At 52.6% G+C, this 16,120-nt stretch overlaps 1 protein-coding gene across 6 annotated transcripts in view; it reads left to right on the forward strand.

Moving 5' to 3' along the window:
* The window catches only part of SNX29 (sorting nexin 29), a 389,392-nt gene that overhangs the window by 158,307 nt on the left and 214,965 nt on the right, over positions 1 to 16,120 (forward strand). The gene's annotated exons all lie outside the window — the stretch shown is intronic.

Here is a 16,120-nt window from a genome sequence, read left to right on the forward strand (position 1 = left end):
GTTTTCTTTAAAAAGATGAGCTCTTAGGCGTGGGCATTTTAACAGAAGGCAGGTTCTCAAGGCCTCTGGAGGCTGCCAGGCCGTACCTGACAACAGGCTCCCGCGCCGTCACTTGACCTCACGGTGCTGTTTACCCTCTGCACAAGGAAGTGTCACGCCAATGCCACGAGGTCATTGGGGTTTGCCAGGTCAATGCATGCACAGTGTCCAGCTATGGCACCTGGTGTATAACAAATGATCATTCTTCTGTGCTTGGAGACAGAATTGGAACCTGGACAAGGCTTGCATGGTAATAGCACAAAGGTGAATTTTCTTTGAGGCTGTGTATTTGGTTTGGTCTCTGCTTAATCAGGATCAGCATACTGGTCTCTGAGATAATGTGCCTTGCTTCACGCATGTCTAGTCTAGAACCATGACTGGGGATTGCGAGGGCAGCATAATGGCACTTCCTCTGTGTGCTTCACGGTCTTTCCATGCAGAACACTCAAGCTAGGAAGGAAGCCGCACTGCGGGCTAGCTTCTGATTTTAGAGCCTCAGCACTGCGAGATACATTTCTGAGGAGTGATTCTCCCTACCTGGGCCCAGGAGCCCACCATGCCTGGAACAGCCTCTTAAGGCTACTGGAGTTCCATTTCCCAAGATGCTGCCCAATGTGCTGAACCAAAGGTGGACAGGAGCCTTTGCAGGATGCAGTTGCAGTAGCCCTTCCGTGGACTGGAGCGGAGACAACTAAGCATCTTCCATGACCCCAGTAGCAGCCATGTCTTGCCGCTCTCTTCCCATGTGATTTAGGCCTTGCCCTGGACCTGTGTGTCCTCCCGCGTGGCAGGCTTTTATGAACCTGGAGCGTGGGAGTGTGTGGTGCCCTGCTGCTTACCGGCTGCTGCAGTTTGCTGTGTCTCACACTTCACAGCTGTCAGTGAGCGCTGGCCACGTGCCAGGTGCTGTGAAGCAGCCCACTGAAAGGCAGCCCTTCCCAGACTAATCATTACACATTGCACACACAATGATTCTCATGTGATGAATGTGTGCAATGATTATGTGTCAACTTAAGAAGTAGCTCTAAAAGCAACTCTTCGCAGGTTAGCCTTCTTTCGAGAGCTTTTATCTAATTTCCAGTGATGTCATCTGTGTTCTCAGAAATTGGAACTCATTCCTCAACTCCAGACACCAAACTGGTGTCTCAGTTTGTTGAAACACTTTGAGTTCATCCAGGCCTGGGGTGTGCCTCGTGGCCCTGTGGTGGCCAGGCTCCGGGTGTCGGGAGCGGAGGTGCCAGGGCAGGGCAGGCTGGGGAGGGAGGATCCATTCCTGACCAGTGGTTTCCTTGACGCTTCTGCTGGGGGACGGACACACCAGTGTCACCTAGCTTCCCGAATTCTAGGTGGGAATTTAGAACATGCTTTCTACAGTTGACTCCTTTTAGTTTGAGGATATAAAGGTTCTTTTAATTTTGGGGCAAAAAATTGTTCATGAAGCTGTGAAAAGGGGAAAGAGCGAGGAATCGTTTAAGCCCCAGATGCCTCCAAAGTTGAATAGATTCCTGAGGGCTGCTCTGTGGCTTTCACCTTCATTATTTTCTTTTGTAGAAAAAATGCCTCCAGGATTAGAAAAAAATCATTTTAAGATGAACCTTTAGAGTAGGTTGTTGGCAGCCTTAAAATTTTCGGTTCCACTTTCCGGATCCCCACCCTCTTCCTTTTTTGTCAGTGATCTGGTCCCTCCAGGAAACTTGTGACCTCACTGGGGAAATCTGCAGTAGAGTTTTGGGTGGCTCTTTCATCTAATTCCTGATGTGACCCTGAGTGGGGTTGGGTGCTTGTCACTTGGTGCTGTTTGGTTTGGTTACTTGGAGGTTTGCTGGACACACATTTGGGTCTCTGATCCTGGAGGAGGTTGTGCTTCTGCTCTTGCTCCAGCTTCAGGGCTATGGCAGCAGGGCCGCTGTGTCCCCCAGAACTAGCTTGGCATGTCTAGGGGTAGGCTCACGTTAGCTAAGTGCTCAGCAATGTCCAAGAGCGCTGTGCTCGACAGCAAGGAGACGGGAGCGCGGTGGTGCCTCTGGCTTCTTACTCCACTGCCGCCCTTTGTCAGTATACCTCCAGGTCTTGGTCGTTGATGTCCTTACTTGCTAATGACTGTTTTCTTCTGTGCTGTGCAACCCACAAGAGCAATGTCCAGTGACCTTGCTTGTCCCCCCGCCCTTCTGTGTTCAAAGTACACACTGAGTGCTGAACCCCTGGTGGTGCTCTGTAAGCACTTGCGCTGTGGAGGACAGATCTAACGCTGTCGCAGGACCTGGCGCCGTGGCTTCCAGGTGGCTGCAGATCCAGGACAGTCGTGGAGAGCTTTGCAGTGGGTGAATTCACAGATCTTTGTTGTGGTGCCGCACAAATAATGTGTCGTCCCCCCAAATAGCGGAGCCTTTCACCTGCGCTCCACCAGACTGCTGATCAAGTGCGGTGTCCACTCTTGTGGTGTCCACTCCTCAAGGCCCCAGTGAGCACTTCATTTAGACTCGGATCATTCAGAGTTGTTTTGATTACAAGAGTCATAAAATTCAATTTTGTCCAACCTAAAAACGTCCAGGAGTGTCTGTGTTTGGGGGTTCTGTGATCTAGGAGCTCAGCCAGCATTGGGAGTCAACTTTTCCCCATTTCTCAGCTCTGTCCCCACCACCCCCAGCAGTACTGCAGATCTCAAACAGCCCTCTGGAGAAGAAGGAAGGCTGGGTGCTGATCTTCATGGTGCCAGTCCTCCTGCGGTGGCTGACTTCCTACTGCCAGCTCAGGGCCACTGGAAGCAGAGTTGGAAAAGATGTACACACTGGGCCCCGTGAGCCTGTGACCCCGCCCTGCCCCAACCGCAGTCTGGAATTCCCAGCAGAAGAGAGAACCTCCCTTCTCCACCAGTTTCCTGTGGGCTGCTGGACCATCTTTTCACCCCACAGAGCAGTGGTTCTCAGGATTGGCTTCATATTGAGTCCCTTGGGGGTGTTTTCAGAAATCTCAATGCTTAACCCCACATGGACCCATTAAATCCAAAGTGGGGGACCAAGCATGAAGGATGTATCTTAAAGCTTCCAGATGTTTCCAGGGTGCGGGTTGGAGTACAGTGGTGAGAACCACTGCCTTAGAGGATGTCTCTTTCCAAAATGAGGTTATGCTACTAATACGCCAGTACTTTCTGGTTCTTGGCGGGTGGTAGACGTCTTGAGTTGATCAGGTTGTTTTTCTTCTTGAATCCAGACTTGGTCTCGGGATTTGTCTTTCCAGATAGGTAGCAGCAGTAAGGAGGCTGGCGGCTCCGTGGAGGCCGCTCACCACCACGTGAGAGTTAACACGTGCCCCACATGGCCCACACGGCTGGTGGCAGGTGTCCGTCACTGTTGGTCTCCATCCCCTGACTTCGGTGTCCTTTGGAACGTGACTCTTCTCATCTGTGGGCAGTGTCCTTCCCCCCTGACACTCGCCATGAAGTGTCACTACAGTCGCCTTGGTCTCCTCGTGGTCCCATCGTGACAACTTTGGCTCCCTCTCTGGCTTCTCTCTGAGTGCCCCTCCTACACGGTCCCTCCCTCGTGCTCTCCCTGGCCAGACGTTGCGCTCGAAGCTCGATCCAGCTCTTCTCCCCTCACCTTCGGGAAATCTAATTACACTATTAGTTTCCTGAACCCCTGTGGCACCATGAGCAATAACCGAAGCCTGGCGTTGAACTGGACGCTCTCGTGCGTTACTGTGATCAGGGCGGCCTTTCTTGAGCACCAAGACTGCCTTCGTAAGAGCCTGCTGACCTGCCTGAGGCTGAGAAAGGAGTGTGGGCTGGTGGAACAGTGCGGGCTCGGGGGCCAAACCAGTTTGGGTTCAAGCCTGTTCAGCTTCTAACCCCTTGGCGGGTGTGGACCTTGGATATGGGCTGGTTTTTGTCTACCCAGAATCCTTTTTCCTTCTCTGTTCACGCACCCAGCTCGCCCCTGGAGAAGGCCTCATCCGGCCCTGGTCCTTGCCGTCTCCCTGGGCCTGCTCACTCCTCCCTGTGGCCTGTGTTCCAGGTGTACTGGCCCAGGGATGTGCAAGGCCTCAGCTAGACAAAGTCCACCCTCATGCTGGAGGGTAATCTCCTTTACATAGATACCATGAATTTAAATGGAAATTTCCTCCAGAGAAGACCTTCACAGTTGACATTCAGATTCGTGTTTGAGCTAATATCTGGGCACGATAACCCAGCCGCACGGATACATGAAATCAGCCATTACCGTCATCCACATACCCAGCTGAGATTCCTCCTCTGACCTGCCGAGTCTCACCCCTCTGTTCACCTTGTCCGAGCTAGTCTCCCAACGTCATCTAGGTGATGAGATGCGGTATGTCACCTGGACCTTGCTGGTGGCCACCTGGGTGGAGCAGTCTGCCTGGGCTGGGTGTCCTGATGGCTTCATGTCTGCCACCTGGCTTTATCCTGAGGAAAATCCACTCCCTTCACCTCTGTTCCCAGATAGCAAGCCTACTGTGTGCCACAGGCATGTGGGAGCCGGGCAGAGGGGGCATGAGACAGCACAGAACTTGGGGAGCATAACTGTAACCTGCCACTTCCCAGCACAGCTGTGACCCGCCACATCCTAGCTGGGTGATGAGCTTGCGCTCTTGGCATTTTTTTTTTGCCTGTGACTCCTTCTCTTTCCAAAGTAAAGAAAAGTCACTGTCCCCCAGGGAGTTGGGGGGTGATGCTGGCCTGGAGGGCTCAGGCTTCCAGCGGGAGGGGTGGTGTCAGCTCTGCCTGACCAGCTTGGTGCTCCTGGGGTGCGTCGTTATGCCCAAGCTTCCGGGTTTTCGTTTGTGGAGTAAGGAGAATGATGTTGACTTGGGACTGTGTGAAGGCGACAGGGTGACTCACGGCAAGTAGTAGGTGGTGGTGTGGTCTTGGCTTGGAGATGCGTTCTGAAGCGGGCCCAGGAGTGGGAGGTCGAGGCCAGTTAGCAGACACCTGGAACCATCTGAAAGAAGGGGCACAATTATGTTGGTGATTGCAGAGGAGCCCTACTCTGAAAGCTTTGCCGTCCTTCATCCTGATAAAACAGCCTGGGTGTGGCTGGATAGTTTCCTGACCTTTAAGAATCAGAGGTCCCTCCAGTGCCTGCCCTGGCTGAGTCCTCCAGGCCATCAGACCTGGAAGTCATGGCAGGACACGGTGGCCAAAAGCTGATGTTTTTTCCCAGTGAGAATTCCCTGGAAAAGCCCAGGTAATAGTGTAGCTGGCCCTTGTGTACTTAGTCCTCGCACTAACAGCTGCTGGGTTTTCCATACATATTGCAAGCAAAATAAATAAATAAATAAATAAATAAATGCTAAATTGATACACGATTGACAGTGTCCTTAATGACCTTGCCCTCGGGAGTTTCCAGATGAACTGGATGGTCCATTTTAGGTGGCAGGTTATAGTGACCTGAGGACTTGCTTGGGTGGGCAGGCCACGTCTACTCACCCACTCGTGGAGGGGAGAGGTGGGAACAGCTCCGCTGAACACACTAGACTGGGAGTGGGAGGGGCGGCTCTGAGGAGAGCAGAGGACACTTGGTGAGACCCGGTGATCATGCAGCTGAGTGACATGGGCACCCATCACAGCTCCAGAACCTTCAGATGGGAGGCTAGCGTGTTGTGGGAAAGGAGGTGGAGGTGCTGTCTTGACACTGTTTTCCCAGCATGCTGTTCCCATTGCATCTGTTTCCTGGGCTAGTGGGCCAGGTAGGACTGGGTTCAGTGCACAGTGCTTGTCTTCTCCCTAACAGGAGCCAGGACACAGTCCAGTTCAAGGTGAGAGTCAGCATACGGTGGCCGTCAGGGACTAGGGCTGCTGCCTTTGTGCTATTTCTGACTGGTAGAAGCAGGAAGTGAGCCTGGCAGGGAGTGCACGTCACAGTTGTATTCTAGATGGATTTAAAGTTTTTAAAATAATAAGCTTCCTTTAAGGAGATCCCTTCTTCTCTCATTACTTGTATTTAAAGCTCCTTGGCTTCCCCTAATTGCAAGGAATGCTGGGAAATGTGGTTGCTTAATTGGCACATGAGGGAGAAGGGACCATTGGTATTGGGTAGGTGGCTTTGGGGAAGCCGAGGCTGGCCAAAGTCGTGTGGGAGGGGTGGATATTGCTGAAGTCCTCCCAGGCCACCCCTTGTGCATCATTCCTGTGAAGTTTCATCAAAGCTGCTGGGTCCTGGTCACAGAGGACCCAGGCCCTGGTTCTAGGCCTGGCTGTGCATCCTGGTGGCCTGTGTAAGGGTAAATGTTTGTTCAACCTGATTTTATCCCCAGCGGGACGCTTTCCTCTCTGAAGTCACTGCAGGAGCAGTTGGCTGAAAAGATTCTGTATCGATTTTTGTTTACTTCACTTTCCTTGTTTGGTAGGAAACAAAGGCCCAGAAACAACACGGGGCATCCCAGTGGCTCCCGCCTCGTGTGCTTAGCCTGACGGTTGGTTTTCAGAGCCTGGGCGTTTCGATTCTCGTGTGTTGGGCAGCTCTCTGGTTTTCAGCCCCTGTCCTTCCTGGAGCCTCACAGGTGGATTGTTTTGCTAAAGGTCACTCTGGTTTTGAGAAAGCACCTGTGTTTTAAGTTTCTAATTAGAGCTTTCCTGAGGCCACTGGTCACTTGCCCTAAGTGGGTGGTGATGGCCAGGTGGCTGCCTAAATGGCTTTCTCTGGGACTGGATGGAGCCAGACACCCTCCACGGAGATGGAGCTGGGTGGCTGAGGCTGTGTCTCTCCCTCCATCTTGGCACTTGAGTGGTAGGCCCCTCCTCTCCTCTGCGTGCCTTCTCACTCCATCTCGCCTTCCCTGCACCCGCATGCACCTGCTCACCAGTTGGGTCTCTCCGCCCCACGAATCCCTCTCTGCTTTGCCCCTGTTGACCGCTCCCAGGGCTAATAGTACCCCTGCCTATTTTATACTTTAAAGTTCTAATTTCTCCCTTTCGTTATCAACATTGTTGAGAGACACTTACCAAATATCAGTCCAGGGGAGCAGGGGCTGACTTGGTTTTCATGCCTTTGTGCACCTAGCTTCTGGGCAGTGCCTAGTACCTGGTGGATGCTTAGGTATTAGGTGAATGCACAGTGAATTAATTGAGCACCTCACAGTTTAGCGGCTCATGTGGATTAATCCCTGTACGCCAGGCCCCATGCTGTTTTAAGCAACCTTTCTGTGAGGTCCCCATTTTAGTGGGGAAGCTCAAACTTGGACAGGCCACAGAGTTTGTGTAGTGGGCCACACTGGGCCCGCGTCCCCACCATGCCCTCACACAGGCTGTTACTGTCGTCATCAAGTGCTCTGCCCAGGGTGTGCGGTGGGGAGCAGTGGGGCCTGGGGGGTGGGTGCCCGATGTGGAGGTGAACAGTGTACCGTGTCTGCCCCTCTGGAGCTCAGACCGATGCCTGGGTGGGCAAGGTGACCTTGGCTCTGCGAGGGGGTGTGCCTGGCCTGTTTTCTCCCCAGGAGGCCAATCCAGTGATGGGGACAGGTGGCATGAGGACATGAGCCATGGCACGGGCTGGGTGGGCACAGTGCGGGGCATTCTCAGTATGTGCTGTACCCGGAGACCTTGTTGGGCGCTCCATTACCCCCGTTTCTCACGGATTATTTCTTAATTGGGACCCCGCTCTCCTCCCTCCGGGTGGAGCCAGTTGGGCTGAGCACTGCTCTGTCTTTTCGCCTTCCTCATCTGTCCACGTTCATCCCATCATAAGGCCATCAGCAGAGTGCAGGGCTGCCCTGCACAGGTGCACGGCCTTGCTGTGGTCTGGGTGCCTTGCGGGAGGTCTGAACGCACACCCACAGGCCAAAAGGCCTCCGAACCCAGTGTGACCTGCCCGTTTCTTAGCAAGCAAACCAAGCCGAGTTTCCTTCCTTGGTTTAAAGAAAAAAAAAAGTACTCACCTGCTGCTCTCGTGCATGCCTGTCCCCTGCCTTAGCGTTTCCACGTGCCTCAGCTCTCCTGCGTCTTCAAGTTCGCTCACCATGTCTTCTGCAAGTGTCTCTGGTGCTGTCGGGCAGCCACACCGCCTGAGGGATCCTGGGAGGACTCTCTGGTATCTACCCAGGTGGCTGTTACCAGCCCAAGTTGCTGTTCTTGCTGAGGAGGAGGGAACGGCCCTCAGGAGACGCTAGCCATTTCTGCCACACCTGTGGATTAGCAGCCACTCTGCTTTTGCTGAACCACAGGGGAGGTGGGGCCAGGGTGGCTAGTGATGCAGGAAGGGGTTGGTTTTGGCAGAGAAATGTAAAAGATGGTCTCCAGCTCTTGGAAGCCTACTGGGGGCAGCATGTCTTCGGCAGTGAATTACCTATTTGGGTGGAATGGGTCTCTGTCCCCTTATGTTGAGGCAACGTGCTGGCCAGTTGCTTTCTGTCCTCTGCCCATTTTCCTGTGAGTCCAGGGTGCCCCTGTGGCATGAGGATTGAATTTGCTATGGGAGTGTGCCCTATTTGTTGGCCAGTGTCAAGGGAATTTTCTTGAGAGTAGAATTTAGACCAAGGCCCAAATCTTGGTGTAATGCTTATTTGTCATGTCATTTGGGACCTGCATAAACTGTCCTCACCCCATCTGCTGAATGGGATCACTGCCTGGCCCAATAACAGGGCATCCCAGGCTTGCACGTTTAATTTTAGGCTACTCTGTCATTTGGTTTCTCACTGGGAAGGAGAACGAAAGTTATTTTGTTTCTCATGACTTGATATCATTTCTACCTTTTGGGGATGTTTTCTAGCTGGAAGTCCTTTACATGACAGTTGGCATCCAATAATTAAATATGAATTATGGAAGGGTCTGTTACAATAAAAATACTGGTTGAAGATATTATAGAAAATCGATTTAGTGAAAGCAATCACTAGATACCTGGTATTTCATACAGTTGTTAAATAATTGACTATTTTATCAGAATTAAAGAGAATGACATGTAGTCCTCCTAACAAGTCCAGCAACGTGGAGCAGGGGGCGCCAATAACCCTCCCTAGGGCTGGCCCTGTGGGTGACTGGAGCTGACGGATGAACGTCACTAGGCAGACCTACACCCTGCAGGTGTGTGCCTGCTCTGCTTGTCCCCAAGTGGGGTCACAGTCTGGACAGGGCTGGCAGAGTGGCCCGCGACTGTGCCACCTTTCTGTAGATGAGACTTCTCCGGAGCAGGGCCACGTCCACTCATGACGTTGCCCGTCTGCCTTTAGCTATGGTGGAAGACTTGAATGGTCAGCAAGGACTGCGTGGCCGGGAGCCTGGACGTGCCGCCTGGCTCTTTGAGGAAGGGCTTGCAGAGCCCTGGCCTGCCTCGCTTTTCTCAGGCAGCGCTGGGTCGCCTCGTTGTCGTGAGTGACCCACTGGGTTGGAGACAGCGTGTGCGTACGCTGGGACTTGGAACGTCATCTTGATGGGTGGCGTTTAGGCTGGGATTTCTTCACTACAGGCAGCATTGAAGTGAGCTCCCTCCCCACGTGACTTCTTGTCCTGGCTTTGTTTTTGAAAGATACAGGTGGTGGAGTCACAAGTGCTGGGCAGTCAGAGAGCCTGAGTATGGGTGCAAGGCCACCTGTCACCCTTCATTTGAAAGCAGCATTTCATGTCATCAGATGTCATCTCTGATCTGACTTAAAAAAAAAAGTGTGTATATATATGTGTATATATATTTTTTAAATGTGTATATATATATATATTTTATATATATATATATTTTTAGTTGTAGGTGGACACAGTACCTTTATTTTTTTCATGTGGTGCTGAGGATTGGACCCAGGGCCTCATGCATGCTGGGTGAGTGTGCTACCGCTGAGCCACAACCCAGCCCCAGATCTAATATGTTTTTTTAATCCAACATGTTTCTGTCGGTGGTTTTCAGTCCTCACTAAGACGTACTTTTAAGCACACATAGGGACAGACGTATAACTGAGACAGCCCTTCCTGGGACCCTGTGCAAAGCGCTCACATTTCATGCCTTCCTCGAGTCCATGTTAGAAGCGTCAGTGGTGACTCGCTGACTATTTTGACCACCCCGTGAAGGCGGTACGGCCCGTGGTTTGAAGATGGCCTTTGTGGAAAGAGCCAGTATTCTGGATGTCATACTCTAGTGAAGAAGTGGGATATTTTTGTCTGCTGGGCCGTTCTCTCCTCCTCGTTTAATATGTAAACACTGACACATCGTCACAGATGCGCAGCAGGACAAAACAGTTTTCTTTGGAAATGGGATCGTCCCCTGGTTTTCGTACTTCTCTGGGAAAAGTGGGTTTGGGGGCTTTGCTACCACCTTGCAGTGTGAACACACCTGTTAGCCAAACTGCTTTAGAAGTCATTATCCTCTGTCGGGCTTAGCCAGGCACCTGTCCCTGGATCCTGACCATGCTTCATTCATACCCACCCCCTGTCCAGCCTTGACTCCCACGGGGTCACCTACTGAGTGTTCTGCGTTGCTGGCCTGACCTAGACCAGCAATGAGAGCGGAGACTCTGCTGTTCTCAAGGTCCGTTGAACCTGCAATCTTACTTTAGTAATAACTACCCCCAGTAGAAAGAAACCCACTGAAGGAAATGGGACATGTATTCTCTCACAGAACTGAGAAGTTTGGGGTGCAGGTGTGGCTGGATCCAGGTGCTCAGTTTACCAGGAAGATTTATCCCTCTGCATTGTCCGGTGTAGGTCCATTTCATTTTCAGGCAGGTTTTCGTTCCTACAGGAAGGCAGGCACAGAAGCCCTGGAAGTCTAGGGGATTCAGGGTGGCAAGGTGAGAGGAGCTGGAGGGATGGGGCTTAGGATGAGGAGAGCCCCCTGGGACTGGCTGAAAGACTAGTCTTTGATCCTCAGTCTTGGGGTGCCTGGGGGAACAGCAAAAGAGGGAGGCGCCAAGAGCTGATTTGCCATTATCTCCCCTCACGTGCTAGCCTTCCTTGTGTTGCACAGTTTCTGTTCATGTCAGAAACTGGACTCTGCTTTTAAAGGGGTGGTGACTTTTAGGCACCTAAAATATTTTCCTTTTCCTCTTTTTTTTTTTTTTTTTTTGGAAATTTTTGACATTGTTTGAATTTAGTGATTCATATTACGAATTATTCATGAAAATGATCTTTTAAGCTTCTTATAATAGCTGAAATTATCCTTCATTAGATACTGACAGTTCCTGTGATGGGTGTAATTATAAAAAAATATTCTTAGGCTAGCTATATTCTGCAGTGTTAAAATTACGCAAATGAGCAAGGACAAGAATAGAAGCTGAGTGGGATGGTCAGAGTTGAAGGGAGGAGGGGCGCAGTGTTGCAGAATTGCTAAAAATGAATAAATAGTGCTGTACACATTCAGTGCGCTCGCTCTTATTACAGTCTGCCTCGATGCTCAGCCTCCCCTCGCTGGCAAGGAGCAAATTGATGTTAGCGCCCTGGATTGTTAGTAGCACTTGCCCATGTATGAATCACATGATGGAGAAGCGCCTTTTTTCCCTTCCTCGGTTCCACTCGGCGCTGTCTGCGCGGCGCGCTGTAGTAATCTGACAGTGTGAAGGACAGCAAGCTTCTGGCTCAGGGCCGAGCGGGGCGAGGGATCAGCAGCACGTGGGAGAGGCATCGGGCCAGGGGGCATTCCAGCCTTAGGGGCCCGCCCTGCTTCTGGGGGTTGACCTTGGAAGCCTCCCAGGGACCATCCTTGGTGTTTGCTGTGACATCACGGTGCCCGTCCTCCGCTCAGAGGCTGGACTGCCTCCCCTCCATTTTCTGTTGGTGATGCCCCCATTCACCTCTTGCCTGTGTGGGGCCAGTCTTCCTTGGGGGCTGTAAGGAGCCCCCAGGACAGGTGGGTTGGTGACTGCAGGGCACTACCACTGGCCCCATGATCCCAGGTCCACTCTGCGGCAGTGACCACGGGGTGAAGCCTCCGTCTCTCCGTCTTATAATTGGTCCATTCAGCAACATGTTAGTGATCCAGAGAAAAGCTGCCCACGCAGGTTCAGCGGTGCTGACCCTGCCTGACGCTGCTTTAGGAATCGGACACTAACTTGGTCTTCGCACCAGTCTTGGAGGTGGGCGCTATGACAGTCGTCCTGTAAAGGAGGAAAGGAAGCAGAGCTTAGGCTGCTCCACGGTCACACAGCCACTGGGAAAGTGAGGCAGTCTTGTAAATGACATTGCTTACTGACAGGTGGAAGTGAGGCACGACGTCTGATCTCTTCACCCCAAAGGGCCCCGAGCAAGTGTGCCTGGATATTTTTCAGGAAAGCATGTCCCCCCTGCCTCTCTTGGTCACCTCCTGTTTCCCCTCTAGGCCTGGGACCCAGCCGTGCTGCCTGCTTTCAGGCCCACATGGATGTGTCCCCTGGTGCTGCACAGCTTGTCCCTGCTCGCGGGAGTGGCTTGGTGTCTGTAGCCCCTTGGCGCTTGGTAGGGTGCACCAACCTCGTGGTGCTCCACATGACAGGCAGTGGGCATTGGCCTTCTGAGACAGAGGTTGGCAGGCGTTTTGGTAAAGGCCCACCTGGTCGGGTTTGCTCGGCCCTCCTCCTCTCTCTGTTTCCCGCTCTCTTCATCCTCCTCGTCCTCCTCCTTTCCCCATTCTTAAAATGTGAAGTGTCAGCAGTGGAGCCCAGTCTGGCCTTTGCCCGGGAGGTTTGTCAGTCTCCCTCGCACACACCTGTGGCTGCTAAGCTGCTCTTTTTTAAAACGTTGCCTGTCCTTGTCCTCGTGGGTCTGATAGTTGGTACAGATCCTTCCGCCCTCACTTGCGATGACGTCTCAGTCTCCGGTACCGTGGACCCCCTTTCTTGTTCTCTTGTTTGCCAGTTCCCTCCGCTTCTCGGTTTACTCCCATTGTGCCGCTCGCCTGGGAACTGCTCAGAGAGGCAGAGCTGGGCTGCGCTAGCCAGCTTGCCGTGACTGACAGAACACCTGAGGAGTCAGTGTACATGAGGAAGTGTGTCTGGCTCAGAGTTTGAGAGGTTTCAGTCCATGGGCACTTGCCCCTGCTGCCTTTGGGACTGTGGTTAGATGGAATGTCACAACAGGGAGCCAGGAAGCATGGGTGGGGGGAGGGGGGTTGGGAGGGCCGGGTCCAGACACCCGTTCAAGGGCACACCTAGTCACTGGCAGCCCTTCCACTAGGCCCACCTCCTGAAGATGGCAGGGCCTTCAGCTGGGACCAGCTTAAACACGTGAGGTGGGGGGGCATCTACAATCTGCACTGCAGGGGGGTGGCCAAGGCGGCTTGATTCCTCCTTCCCCATAGTCTGCAGGATGGAGGAGCCTCTTTTCTTATCAGGAAGAGAGGTCATGGGGTGCAGGTGGCCATGGCTGTGACTTGGGAGGAGGGAGCTTCACGCGGGGCACCTCTTTCCCAGCCTTCTCACGCCGCCGGGAGAGAGCTGGGCGGGCGGCCGCACTTCTGGGTGAGGCTCCGTGCTTTGTCGTGCTGACTGCTCCCTGATCCTCGGCCAGTCTTTTGGGGTCTCTTGTGGTGGTGTTTTTCTTTTCATTCACTGAACTGGGTTCTGCAGCGAGCAAGTGTAGAAGTGCAGATTGAGTTTAGGTCTTCGGCTTCCACGTCTGGTGACTGGGGAATGTGTGTCCTCCGTGTGAGCTGTGGTCAGGGCAGGGCGACCGGCATCAGGCTGCGTGAGGGCGAGCCCCAGCTCTGCCCCTTAGCAGCTGTGACATGGGGCAAGTTGCCCCTGCTCCCTGGACTTCCGCTTGCTCACGTGTGAAGTTCAGGTGATGGTCGGGCCACCGTCATGGGGTTATGGTTGCCAGGTGACACAGATGAGAAAATGCTCACGAAGCATCATCTGTAAAGCTGTTTCTCTTAACAAATATTTTCAACAGTGATAAAATACACATAACATGGAACTGACCGCTGGCTGTTTGAAGCATGTGGTTGGGTAAAGGGCATCCCAGGGCTGTGCCCGTCAGCTCAGGCCACCTCCAGGGCGCTTCTTGGCCTGCAACTCTGAAACTCTGAACCCTCCAAATTACAGCTCCCCAGTCCACTCTCTCCAGCCTCCCCCCGCTCCCCTTAATAAACCAGTTAGGGCAGCAGGCTTTTGCCCTCCCGGTGGCCAAACACTGCTGGCCAGGTGAGGCTCCAGACCTAGCAGGCCGCCTCTTTGCTCCTCCCTGCTCTCTGCTTCATTGCTTGCTGGACACCTGTACAGACGGCTCGCCATGGGCCGGGCCCCATGCAAGATGCCAGGGTTCCCGGGTGAGACCCAGCACTGCCCTCGGGGTGCACAGCCCTGCAGAGAGCAGTTGTGACACGCGGAATGCACTCTCTCACATGTGCTGAGCAGAGTCCAGGTGTGACCGGAGCACCGTGGAGGGAGAGTGCCTGACCCAGGGAAAAGATGGAGAGAGTGACATCCATGGGAGGGTTGGAGATTGGGTGGGAGGTCTCCAGGCCAGAGACGGGAGGCGAGCTGGCCAGATGGCTCCTGTGTGCTGGTGCCACCCACGTGACTTGGGAGGCTGAGGCAGGAGAATCACAAGTTTGAAGGCGGCCTTAGCAATTTAGTGAGGCCCTAAGTAATGTCACAACCCTGTCTTAAAGATAAAAATGACAAGGATGTAGCTTGGCCGTAAATCATCCCTGGGTTCAATCCCTAGTACCAAAAAAAGAAAAAAGGTCCTCATGTGTTTAAGGAGGTTGATTGTTGAATTTTTCCATCTCTCTTTAGTCAAAAGATCTTGTTGTTGGCTTGTTTAGACAGCAGATAGGCTTAGAACCAGATGATGTACCAAGACAAGCATGGGGCGTCTGGGCTCTGAGTTCTTGGGGAGCTTCTGTAGTTCTCAAGAGTGAGCCCAAGGTGCAGCAGGCAGCTCTTGAGCAGGGTGCACTCCCATCACTGTGGGTTCAGGTCAGTGGCTGCACGTGGGCCGGGTCAGAGTGAAGCCTGGGTACCCCAAAGTGGGAAGGCCCTTGACCTCCCAAGATGTCCCAGCACGGGCAGCAGGGCATGCCAGACTCAACTGATAGCCCGTCCAGGGGCCTGTGCCCCCACCTACTTCAATCGGTATTCTTGTGTAGGGCGCCAGTACGGCTCAGTGGCAGAGCATTTGCCTAGCATGCACAAGGCCCTGGATTTAATCCCTAGCACCATAAGGAAAGGAAAAGAAAAATCATGTCTAGCATTCTTCCTTCTAGCTGATAAAGCCTTTGGTGTTCTTAGAGATAAAGATGGCTGATGTGTGTGCATGCTGCCTTTAAAAGGCATCTTAAGGGCTTGGCTCTGGGTGTGTTACAAAGGCCATGGTAGCATCTGGGTCTGGGTCTTTTGCAAGGTTGCACCCGAGGGACAAGTTCAAGGTCTTTGCTGAATTGTTTGAAGATTTGAGGAGCTGATGTTGGGATCTGACTAAATCCGAGCAAAGCCCAAACAAACCTTTGTCTGATTTCTGAACTCGGCACGCCCTCCTCATCTGTTAAAACATGCACGGCTGTTTCTGCAGCCAGCCCGTTTGCTTTGCCACCCCCATTGCAGTTGACTTGGCAGTAGCAATACTGCTGGGGTTAATGAAAAGGCTCTCCTGCCTCTCAGCTACCCCCATCAGACAGACAGAGCAACCAAGCTCTGGTTTTACCCAAGGAAACCAGCCAGCACCCAGCCCTTGTCCTCTGGCATTCTAGCAAAGGAGAGTTGATCCAAAGTACCAAGGGCCTTGCATACCAATGATTTCTCCTCCATCCCTCTCTTCCAAACAATTCTAGGGCTGCCTAGTCTTCTTGTTCTTACATTATCCAAAGAACAGTCTTGTTCAGCATTCTGGAGACCTGAAAGGTGCTGCATGTGTTTGGTGTTGATTTTGCAACCATCCAGAAAGGTGCAGACCACACTGAATTCCTATTGTCCGGGAGCTGGGATGCTGTAACCAGCAGAGGCCCAAAAGTGAGGTGTGTGCTGGCAGAAAGCATGAATCATGTCCTGCAGTAGGAGAGTGTGCTCATGATTTTTTAATAGTGCTCTGAAAATGAATGCGTACTGTTAATCTTTAAAAATTAAGATGTTTGTGATTCTGTGAGTTTAGAAGGGTATGTTCGGTGGGGAGAGGAACCTGTAGACGGAATGACTGACGGGCCACAGCCCTCAGGGCTGACGGGGTTTGCGTGGAGCC

The sequence above is a fragment of the Sciurus vulgaris genome (genome assembly GCF_902686455.1).
Source record: "Sciurus vulgaris genome assembly, chromosome: 18".
Classification (NCBI taxonomy): Eukaryota; Metazoa; Chordata; class Mammalia; order Rodentia; family Sciuridae; genus Sciurus; species Sciurus vulgaris.